Here is a 12781-nt window from a genome sequence, read left to right as displayed (position 1 = left end):
GAATCAGCATCCCCAAGTCAATGTAATCACCATGCAGAATACTTCACAGCAGACAAGCATGCTCCACAGTAATCTCATGCACATGCGAAGATGGCATGATGTTAGCACAAATAAACAAGTTCGAGGCCCGTGCAAACCTGTTCATGCACGACGCCGGGAACGTGGAGTAATCAGTAGTGCCCCTCTTAAACTTCCAATGAGTCTCAGGCACACAGAGAGTAGCAACGATGAGATCCAAATCAAAGTCCTCCGGAGTCTTATCGTTCCACATGTCCTGACCCACCTTTCTTGCGGGCTGCTCAATCACTCCCCTGATAGCATCAGCATTGTACTCTACAGTCCTCCCCCTCAACACCGTGAACCCATTCTTCTCTGCCTTGGCATTTGCATAGAACTCCCGCATAACAGTAATGGGCACAGCAGCGGGTGCCTCACAAAAAGAAACCCAGCCCATCTCGAGAATCATCTCTAACAGTTTACCATCCTTTCTTGATGGTAGAAAACCTCGCTCCTTAGCAATAGGCTTCGAGAGAAGCCTCGTTTACTCCTCCTCAGCCTCAGGAGTAGAAAAACTGGGCCTCACACCACCGCAGATGAAGAATCGGTGGTGCTATTGTCAACTTGTGTTCTTTGTCTCTTGGGTGCCATCCGGATTGAAGAAGAAAGAATAAAAGCTTAAGTGTTTAGAGAGAATTTGTGTTTGAGAATTTGTGAATTGGTGGAGAAGTTGTGCGTAAGTGTATGTATTTATAGGTGGAGAGATATGAATTCTATAAGGAATAGAAGTGGGAATTGATTATTGGAATCGTGGGAATAATGGAATTGATTAGGAGAGGGAATTATGGGATGTGGAAGAGTAAAAATCGGGTTGAAATTGATTTTCTGTTAAAAATCCCGATTTTCTCTTAAAGCTGCCGTTTTTTATTTTTTTTCGATCAAGGACATGCACAGGCGTGCTCACTCTCTGGAAAATCGGCGCGGGCGCGCTTGGTTATTGGAAAAACGGCGCGGTCGCGAAAAACGGCGCGGCCGCGCGCTTGTTCAGCGCGGGCGCGCCCAGCTTCTGTAGTTGGCCCTGATTTTTTTTCTTTTTCTCATTTTTTTTGTTTTTTTCTCTTTTCTTCTTGCTTCTACCTACTAATGTACAACATTCTTGGGTTGCCTCCCAAGAAGCGCTTCTTTTACGTCGCTAGCTCGACGTAGAATTTCGAGATCAAATGGACAATAAAACGGCACTAACCACCTCGCGGTTTGCCATGTCACCATAGTAATGCTTCAATCTTTGACCATTTACCTTGAATGCTTGGTCCGGATCATTCTCAAAAATTTCCACCGCTCCGTGTGGAAACACAATTTTGACAATAAACGGCCCTGACCATCTTGACTTCAACTTACCAGGAAAAAGACGGAGATGAGAGTTCAATAAAAGAACTTAATGCCCCGGCACAAATGACTTGAGCACTAAACCCCTATCGTGCCACCTCTTGACTTTCTCCTTATACATTTTGTTGTTCTCATAAGCTTGAAGTCGGAACTCATCAAGTTCATTCAATTGAAGCATCCTCTTCTTCCCAACCGCATCCAAGTCCAGATTCAACATTTTCAAAGCCCAATATGCCTTATGCTCGAGCTCCACATGCAAATGACACTTCTTACCATAAACCAACTGAAATGACGACATTCCCAATTGAGTCTTATATGCTGTTCTATACGCCCAAACAGCTTCATCAAGCTTCAAAGACCAATCCTTCCTTGATGGACACACCACTTTCTCTAAAATACGCTTGATCTCTCTGTTAAATATCTCTGCTTCACCATTCGTCTGAGGATGATAAGTCATAGCAATGCGATGATTCATTATACCTTTTCATCATAGCAGTGAACTTGCGATTACAAAAATGCGACCTCTCATCACTAATTATGACTCTTGGAGTTCCAAACGTTGTGAATATCTGCTTGTGAAGAAAATTAAGCACCACTTTCGCATCATTCATTGGTAATGCCTTAACTTCAACCCATTTCGACACGTAATCAATCACCAACAAGATATACTGATTGTTACAAGATGAGACAAATGGCCCCATAAAGTCAATTCCCCAAACATCGAAGACCTCAACCTCGAGAAGCACATAAAGAGGCATCTCATCCCTCTTAGACATATTACTCACACGTTGACATCGATCACATTTCAAAATGAACTGATGAGCATCTTTAAAAAACGTCGGCCAAAAGAAACCTGCTTGAAGAACATGAGCTGGTGTCTTTTCTCCACCATAATATCCTCCATAAGCTGTTGAATGGAAATCTCGCAAGATCCCCCCGTTTCGCTGTAAGGAATACATCTCCTGATGATTTGGTCAGCTCCTTGGCGAAAAAGAAACGACTCATCTCACATATACCACTTCTTCTTATATAGAAACTTCTCCTTTGAGCATAAGTTAAGTCGGGATGCATGATATTACTCACAAGGTAGTTCACAATGTCTGCAAACCACGGTTCTTCTTCTTGCACTCCAAATAGTTGCTCGTCGGGAAAACACTCATCTATCAATGTCTTATCCAATGAAGTAGCATTAGGATTTTCTAAACGCGAGAGATGATCAATGACTTGATTTTCAGTTCCTTTTCTGTCCTTGATCCCTAGTTAAAATTCTTGGAGCCAAAGAATCCATCTAATCAATCTAGGATTTGAGTCCTTTTTTGAGATGAGATATCGGATTGCGGCGTGATCAGTGAAAACTGTCACCTTATTCCCAAGTAGATAAGATCAAAATTTCTCAAAATCATAGACAATAGCCAAAAGCTCTTTCTCCATAGTAGTATAATTCAGTTGGGCACCATTTAGGGTCTTACTAGCATAGTAGACCACATGAAATATATTGTTCTTCCTTTGCCAAAGTACTGCTCCAACTGCATAGTCACTTGCATCGCACATCATCTCAAAAGGCTCATTCCAATCAGGTGCAGTTATGACTGGTGCCGTTATTAAACTCTTCTTCAATGTTGCAAAAGCTGCAAGGCACTCATCATCAAACTTGAAATGAACATCCTTCTCTAATAGACTGCACAAAGGCTTTGAAATTTTCAAGAAGTCTTTGATGAAACGCCTGTAGAAACCCGCATGACGAAGAAAACTATGAATTCCCTTTATAGAAATGGGTGGAGGAAGATTCTCAATGACCCCCACCTTGGCCTTATCCACCTTAAGACCCTTACTAGAAACCTTGTGCCCGAGAATGATGCCCTGTCACACCATAAAGTGACATTTTTCCCAATTAAGAACTAGATTAGTCTCAACATACCTCTTGAGAACATGTCCAAGATTTTGAAAGCATTTATCAAAAGAATCACCAAAGAGTAAGAAGTCATCCATGAACACCTCCACATTATGGCCAATCATGTCAGAAAAAGCTGGCCACCATACATCTCTGAAATGTTGATGGCGCACCACACAGACCAAAAGAAACTCATTTGAAGGCGAAAGTACCAAATGGACAAGTGAAGGTAGTTTTCTCCTGATCTTTTGGAGCGATACAAATCTGATTATAACCCAAATATCCATCCAGAAGACAATAGTACTCATGACCGGCCAACCTGTCGAGCATCTGATTAATGAAGGGAAAAGGAAAGTGATCCTTCCTAGTGGCTTTGTTTACCTCAAATGTTCAGGTAAAGGCTTAAGCTCAAGAGTGGGAGCTTCCTCAATAGAAGGCTTGAGGCGTTTAGGAGCTTTGTTCAATTCCTCCATTCCAAGAGATTCAAAAGGCATATCAATTTTCCTTTTTTAGGGAGAAGCACTCAAATATTGCAATTATTCTTCCCCTTCGTCATCTTCACTATCTAAATTCCCCAATAAGGCTTTTTCTAAGGCATCAGACCTTAGCAATTGATCAAGTTTCGATGTGACCACTGAATCGACCAACTCCACTTTTAAGCACTCCTCATTATCAGTAGGGAATTTCATAGCATTGAACACATTAAAAGTGACATCCTGATCTAGAACTCGCATGGTGAGCTCACCCTTCTACACATCTATCAAGGTTCAGCCAGTCGCTAGGAAAGGTCTTCCCAAGATTATGGAAATCTTCTTATCCTCCTCAAAATCAAGAATTACGAAATCAGCAGGAAAGATGAGTTTATCAACCTTGACCAAGACATCCTCTACAATACCTCGCGGATATGTAATAGAACGGTCGGCCAATTACAAGGTCATATAAGTCGGTTTGGGATCAGGTAAATCCAACTGCTTAAAAATTGACAAAGGAATCAGATTGATGCTAGCTCTCAAGTCACATAAGCATTTGTCAAAAAACACCTTTCCAATAGTACATAGAATAGTGAAACTTCCCCGATCTTTAAACTTCAGAGGCAACTTCTGTTGCAATACAACACTGCATTCCTCCGTGAGAGTGACTGTCTCTAAATCATCTAGCTTCACCTTCCGAGAGAGAATACCTTTCATAAACTTTACATAACTAGGCATCTGCTCGAGAGCCTCGATGAAAGGTATGTTGATATGAAGTTTCTTGAACACCTCCAAAAACTTCTTAAATTGATTGTCCAGCTTTTTCTTCTATAGCCGCTTGGGAAAAGGCGGTGGATGATAGATCTGTTTCTCCCATGTATTACCCTCAGGCGGAGTGTGCTCAACAGTACTCTTCCTTGGTTCCACTTCTTTGTCCTGCTGCACTACTTCTGTCTCAGCACCAACTTCTTCAGTCAACTCTTGAGTTTGTTCAGGATTCACAACCTTTCCAGTCCTTAAAGTGATTGCCTTTACCTGCTCCTTAGCTTCCCTCTTTCCTGGCACTTCAGTGTCACTAGGTAAGGTATCAGGCTGACGATTTAGCAAGGCACTGGCAATTTGCCCAATTTGATTTTCCAAGGTCTTGATAGAAACGGCTTGACTCTTGCACATAAGCTTCAACTCCTTTAATTCAGATTTTTTATTGGCTTGTTACAGCTGAAGTTGTTGTCTTGGTGCATATTGTGGTTGCTAAAAACCAGGGGGGTTGTACTGCTTAGCTGGATATTGCTGATAAGGCTGTTGAACCGCATTCTGAGTGTTGCTCCAGATGAATATGGTTTTTAGGATGATAGGTGGCTGGCACTGGTTGCTGCGATCGCTGGAAGTTGCTCACAAGATGAGCTGATTCACTAAAAATTGCGCACTGATCAATCTCGTGGGCACCTAGCACAAAGCTCACAGACACTAGCGATTTGATTTACTCCATAATTAGCCAAAGTGTCCACCTTCATCGTCAAAGCTTTAAGTTGGGCAGCGATAGCAGTAGCTGCGTCCAACTCCAGAATTCCTGTGACTTTTCCCTGAGTCAGTCTCTGGGAAGGATTTTGGTACTCATTAGTAGCCATCAGTTCAATAAGTTCATAAGCTTCATCAAGCATGGGTCTAGAAGTAGCACCCAATCCATTGTAGAAGTAGCATCCAGGCTCCACCTGATGCTGCATCAAGCATGGGTCTGAAAGTAGCACCCAATCCATTATAGAAGCAATTAATAATCATCCAATCAGGCATGCCATAATGTGGGTAATTCCTTAGCATCTCCTTATACTGATCCCAAGCATCACATAAAGATTCCCCTATTTGCTGAGCAAACTGGGTAAGAGCATTCCTAATTGCAGTAGTCTTCGCCATGGGGAAGAATTTAGTGAGAAACTTTTGCGCAAGATCCTCCCAAGTGGTGATAGATCCTGCTGGAAGAGAGTGTAACCAGCACTTAGCCTTGTCTCTCAGAGAGAATGGGAATAGGTGTAGCTTGATAGCGTCTTCAGTCACATCATTGATTTTGAAAGTGTCGCAGATCTCAATGAAATCCCTGATGTGTATGTTGGGGTCTTTAGTAGGAGAACCTCCAAACTGAATTGAGTTCTGTATCATCTGAATTGTGCTTGACTTGATCTCAAAAGTGTTAGCCCTGATGGCCGATTTAATGATGGTTAACTGAATGTCATTAATCTTAGGTTGAGAATAGTCCATCAAAGCCTTCGGATTTTCTTCTTGATCTCCCATCGCTACTACAACTGGTTCTTCAACTTTCTCTTCTTCTACCTCCATTTCTTCCTCAAAAACTTCCTTACGAACTACCACAACTTCTTCCTACGCTTTATCCAGTGTTCTCTTACGAGTACGCGAACGCGTATGCATACATCCTCGCTAGAGTACCTGAAATAGGACAAGGAAACATATAGGTAACAATGTTCGAGTTAATGAACTTTAACAACCACTAATGGAAAGCACATAAACTATCAATTAACACTGCTATCCCCGGCAGCGGCGCCAAAAACTTGTTAGTCGCTTACAAGTTCGCTTTATTAAGAATTAACCCACTATCTTACAAGTTCGCGACGCTCATAAGACGAATACGCACAACCAATACTAGGATATCATACAATCACCACATACTAAGGCATGAAACAATTTAACTAAAGAAATCCATAAATAAATACGCTAGAACCCCACGATAACGATTAGCCCATAATCGGACTCATCATCAACATGGGTTCCGATGATATCATAGTATATAAAACGTAGTCTTTATAACGAATAAATAAAACCAAGTACAAACAAGAGTATAGGTTCACAAAATAAGAAACGAGCATCCAAGGTTACAACTCAAAATAAAGATTCATAAGAATAAACTAGATCGTCTTCGCCTTTGTTGAATTGTGCTATAGGTTTCTTGTCGTCTTCTCCTTATGCTCTGGTAAGTCTCCTTATTAAAAAATGATCTTGAGCTATCAATATATAGCAGTCCAATCAGCATAGGAGTCCTGAAAATAGAATTGCAATAGAATCAGGATTTTATTATCCCGACACGGCGCGACCGCGCGCTAGTTCAGCGCAGGCGCGCTAGCTTCCTGCCAAAATTGACTTCTTCTATTTTTCATGCAGATTCGAGCCGGTCTTCGCGAGGTTTTATTCCAACACCACCTAGACACTATATTAGCACCAAAACAATGCTAATTTACCTTATTACCTAGATACTGCCTGAAATGCAAAAACACTCAAAAACACGTTAAAACACTTAACAACTTGAGTACAAATGCATCAATCCAAAGCTTATTAGAACATTATAAAATTTCATAAATGCCACTCAACAGTTTCTCCACATATGTTGAGTCTGGCTGCAAGTTTATTAGCTCACTTCCAATCATATATCTGATGTTGTCGGTTAAATTTCCTAACATCGATTTGTAGTACTCGTTCTAAACTTGACAATTATTCGATGATGGTGCAAATTTATAAGCCAACTTTCTTAGTCCTTTAAAGACTTCAACCGGTCCAATAAACCTTGGGTTCAACATTTTTTTCCCTTTCGAATCTCATCACTCCCTCCCCGGGAGGCACATTCAACAATACTTGGTCTATTACTTCATACTTTTCGTCTTTATAATTCTAGTCCGCATATTTCTATTATTCATCCTGGGCTGCCACTAACCGGGTTCTAATAAGTTCTAGGAATTTCTTTGGTCTATTGACTCAACTATAGTCCGGTATCCTCCGCTTACTAATTTTTTCCCAACCTAAGGGAGAATGATTCTTTCTTCTGTAGAATGCTTTGTAGCCATTCAAATGCCCGCATGATAACTCGTTATTGTCGGTAATTCGATTGACGTCGATTGGTCACTTCATCTTCCTTAAAGATCTATAATATGGACTATTAGCGCATCTTCTAGTGTTTGGAATGCTCCTTCAACTTATTAATTTCCCCCTCCATCACTCTTACTAGTGCTAAAGTTTCGTTCCTTAATGTTTGCTCATTTTGGCGCATCATCTCTATCGATTATTTTATGTAAGAAGTTCTTGTTGCACTTTTACACGCTCGTGTCCTACTACACGCTTAGCGCCAGATTTAACATTTTAGCCTGTAGTAATATAAGGTACATCGTCGTCCTGTTGCCATCTTGAAGGAAGCACCATTTCATAAATAATTTGTTGGCACATTTTAGACTCATGGAACGCTCAGCTTCCGTTATCGGTCGGACTTCTTTAATCATTCCCCGTATAATATCTATAGTACTACGATACCTTCTGGGTCGTACTTTTTATTCTCGCTATCGCCTTAGACGTATTCGCGTTTATTGGTACCTGCTACCAGTGGCCTTTATAGGGCGTGTACGATCTTCTTTGCCTTCTATCAGCTCTGACAATGACATCCTTCATTCTTCCACATTGTTCTTCGTAAGGGATATCAATGACTATTTTCTGTATGCTTGCGTGGTAAGTATATCTACATAAATTTTCCGTCAACGATAGGCGATTCTCCTAACCGTTTCAAATAATAGGCAAGCCGATAGACGTATCTTCAATGGTCTGGATAGTCCTCCCATTCTACTTGTCGATTTGAGAACTCTAAGTTGTGCCTCTGTTCATCCCTTCTCACGAAATATCTTGGGTCCTTGTGTGGCGCGATATCACGGGGTCTCTCTATCATCAATTATCTCTTCCGCGTTCATAACAATTTTATAGAGCGGAGATCTATTATTTGCATAATAAAATAAGCGGTCTTATTTAACATATTACTAAAAATCCTAAAATAGCACGATGGCTTCCTTGGTTCTTGATAATCCTCCTCCAAAATTTATAATAAACTATTACTCCCATTTGGGTCATTTACAATCCGCAATCGTCAAAATTTTAATACTCGCCTTTCCGTTTTCACTTTCAGCCATGTTGAGTACTTACTTTCCTAATCAATGGCATCCCTTTCATATTCGGTCATGACTTATATCCTTTCACATTTTTAGGCATCTTTAAGTCTTCTTGTTAATTAATAAAAGGGTTCTCTTCATGCGATCCTTCTCATCAGTTGTTCTGAGAGTTATCATCCTCAATATATCTTTTCCAACTTAAAGTGTCGGCCACCACATTGGCCTTTCCTTGATGATAATAGATTTCTCAATCATAGCCCTTGATCAATTTGACTATAGCCTCTATCTCGTGTTCAATGTAAGAAAAAAAATTCCAAATTTTCCTCATAAGTCAAACTCTTTGTCCCTTTCAGTGCGAATCTTATCGCGATTATTCTAGATTATTATTAGAACACCTTATATAATGGTCTTTAAGCCGCATAGTCCTATCATTATACTTCACACAAAATCCTCTTTTTATCGTCAGGTATTGCTAACACGGGGTTGTTACCAATCTTACATTCACTTTTTCAAAATCCTATTCCTCGAATTCATACATGTTTGGTCGTTCCTGAATTCATTAGTACCTATCCCGATAATGTTTCATAGAAGCGCACCTCACTAATTACGTTGTGTCTATATTATCGTCCTTCTATAACCATGTTAAAGATCCTTATGATAATAACTAAATATGGTAATTCCTTTTTAAAACAACTTACTCATCACGGTACTCCGATTGCACCATCTTAGTACCGGGTCATCAATCTCATAATACAACAATTGGTTCTCAACTATACCTTTCTTTGTTCAGAAGGCAATCAGCCTTGAAAAAATGATTTTCATGATATCAATGTAATTTAGAAAATCTTAACAAGATTTCAAAATCTAATATCTGAAGAAATAATGAGCTCTGAATAAAAGAGTCAAAATACTCAAAAGATTTATAACTTGGAAAAAAAATACAACAAGGATTATCCTTCCATGTCCTTAGAATTTTATATTATGATATTTTAGATAATATCCCTTGAAAGCAATGATTGCTGAATAATAACATCATACGAATGATACTTGTAAGATTTCCCTATTGAAAGAATACTTTTCTTTTCGAATAATGAAAGAAATTTCGAATAACATCCTCAACCAAAGGTTAACCATTGAGGTTTCAAAATGATGCTATTTTGAAGGAATGAATTTTATTCAATGATTAAGAAATAAGGAAGTATATTGTTCTTCAATCACTTTATGATTTTAATTGGATATTCTTTATATAAACGAAAGAACATAAAATTTTATGAACAAAATATTTCATAAAACTGAATATGAATTCTCGTTTGAGTGGGCGGCCTAGTTAGGTCTCAATTAAATCATTCTTTGAAAATTTCATCAACAATTAAATTTTGCATATATGATGCACTATTGAATAATAAAAATTTGATTGGAAGTGGAACTGGAAAAATAATAACTAGTCAGTATCAAGCAATATTATCAACCGGCTAAGAAAATGGCCAGATCAATTGGTTTGGCCCATAGCAACTAGCTAGGATGATTAGCTAGGCTTCCGTGATATTAATTAAAATTTCGACTAGTTAGGAAGATTACCTAGTCATTCATGAGAGCATATGAAACTAAGCATATTTCAGTTTGTTTGTAAAAAAATCTCAACATCGTAACCACTGAAGAAATTTGTGGCTACCCGGATGACAATTTTAAAATAAAAAGTTTTCAAATTTGGGCCGAGAAAGATAATTATAACTCTGAATCGAATGGTCTTGGCATCGGAACAATCGATAGCTTCTCATCAAATATTTTTTGCCAATAAAATGGTACTCTTAGAGGTTCCCTCATTCACATACTTTATCGGATTTTCAAATAGAATTGAATTCAAAATACTAATATGAAATTGATACCCTTACTATGATTTCAAAGTTCAATATACAATTTCATCCCGAATAGAAGAAAAGGATTCCCGAGGAATCTATAGAGATTAGATCATCCATGTTTTTACCAATTTGTTAAATATTTACCATCTTGACTGAGAAGAGTAAGTATGAAAGAAGAATCAAGTGAAGATATTCATTATGAATATTCGTCAATTAATGGGGAAAGTTTATTAAAATTTCTTGGATAGTTGAAAGAAAGTATAAATAGCTCTGAGCCGAACAAGAAGACCATGATATATGAATAAAAATTCATGGATTAACTAAAAGAATTTAACAAGTACTGATGCGGAAAAAGACTTTTCAAGTTGTTGGTCATATAAGAAGTTCAAAGTAGGGAACTAAAAGGATTGCCTGATATGACTTATCAAGGCAATACGAATGATCAACAGTTTGGAAGGAGTAACGTGACAATGAGTAGGTGCCAAAATATTTCACAGATTACCCCAACTCTCGTTATTATCCATCTGAGGATGATACCACCTCTTCATCTTTGTAATTCTTTATTTCAGCTAGTGTCTCTTTCAACATCATTTTAAAATCGCTTACTAACTTGAATTTTGCACGTATATCTATCATTCTGGTGTTTTACCTCGAAGACCTTACTCAGATTACTCCAAAAGCATCTGTTAGGCCGACAGGGGCCTGCTACGCATCCGTTACTAATTATAAGTGGCCAGTTCCCCCTGGTAACAGATCAAAGAGATCCCTCAGGGATCTCAATGCAGTCCATAAGTTCGGTGGCATGTGTGTGTAATTTAACATACGTTACCGAATATATTAGAGGTCTACGAGTATAATACGTAGTCTCTGACATCATATCTACCAAATAATTCCACTCTAGACTAACTGGTCTATCCTTTTTTTAAAAGGTTCTAAGATCGAACCATCGCACTTTGTAATATTATGCCATTTAATTGTAGCCATGCCATCGATTCTCGATGCTCTCAATTTTTGAGCTAAACTATCATAACCTTACATGTTAAGCGCACTAATAATATCATGTAGTGTACTTTCATTTTTCATAATAACATTCGTATATTATATTCAAATCCTCCTTAATGGAATTAAAAATCCTCAAGGGTATATCGGACACTATCTCTGCTGAATTCGTTAGTAATATGATATTCAAATCCCTATTGGTAAATTGACACCTTCAACTAGTTTGGGTCAATAACCTCAACTGTATAATAATAATTAGACTTTATGGTTCTCACATGTGATGCCCCTTCATGGGCAACCTATAAAGAACTACGAGTAACAAGGCTCGTGTAATCAAAATTAACATTTAGTGTTAGTAATATCGTCTTTACCCCAAATGCCCTGAAGACTCAGCTCCGAGTTATACATCCACATCCTTTGCAAATCGTATATGATTCTAATTTTTTTCTTCTCATCATTATGATAATCTCCAATGGTCCTATTAGTCATAGTTTAATACCTCAAATATACACTTATCCTAACCTACACACTGGGGCTACATCCGGTAGTCCAATAATGAACTCTATATGAGCTCTTTTGCAATCTCGCATCTAGACAAATTCCTAACACTCTCGTCTCTGAGTACTATAACTTATTGCTCTGATACCATTTCTGTAACGCCCCCAAATCCGAGGTCAGGAGTCTGGGTCGTCACGCAATCATTCAATCATATATAGCTTGTATTAACTCAATAATCCAATTATTCCATATCACAGACCCCCAATCTCACACACTCACAAGTTATAGCCTTAGAAACGATATACAACAAGTATCATCTGTTATTAAAACCCATATGTACTTTACAGGATCTCAACAATTATTCATAACCTCTAAATGAAGTTACAATAATTACGACTGATATCTTATACCTACCTGATACTCTGGCCCACCAGAGATAAAGCTGCCATAGATTCTCCCCATGACTACAAGCGACTAAGTCCCACACTGGCATACTGGTTATCTGTTGTGTTGTGACATTTAAAAGAAAGCAAGAGTGAGCAATAATGCTTAGCCATAATAATGTACAATATGAAAAGACTGTATACGAATTTCAAGTATAATTCCATATACGATAAGTATGTTTATTCAAAAATAGTTTCCTCGGTGATACACACCTTCTTTCAAAAAAAAAATTTTTGTGGACTTATCATGTGAATACCTTAATGGTAAACCCAGCACCTAGGCTTGGGTTACGGTATTGCATCACAATTC

General features: G+C 38.6%; 1 non-coding gene across 1 annotated transcript; it reads left to right on the top strand.

Moving 5' to 3' along the window:
- Positions 1 to 5533: 5533 nt before the first annotated feature.
- LOC141699035 (small nucleolar RNA R71) lies at positions 5534 to 5640 on the top strand. The gene has a single exon (XR_012565526.1). It is a non-coding gene; the product is annotated as a small nucleolar RNA R71 (small nucleolar RNA).
- The last annotated feature ends 7141 nt before the right edge of the window (positions 5641 to 12781 follow it).

Source organism: Apium graveolens, chromosome 11, assembly GCF_009905375.1.
Source record: "Apium graveolens cultivar Ventura chromosome 11, ASM990537v1, whole genome shotgun sequence".
Taxonomy (NCBI): domain Eukaryota; kingdom Viridiplantae; phylum Streptophyta; class Magnoliopsida; order Apiales; family Apiaceae; genus Apium; species Apium graveolens.
This window is presented reverse-complemented; position numbering and strand designations above follow the sequence as displayed.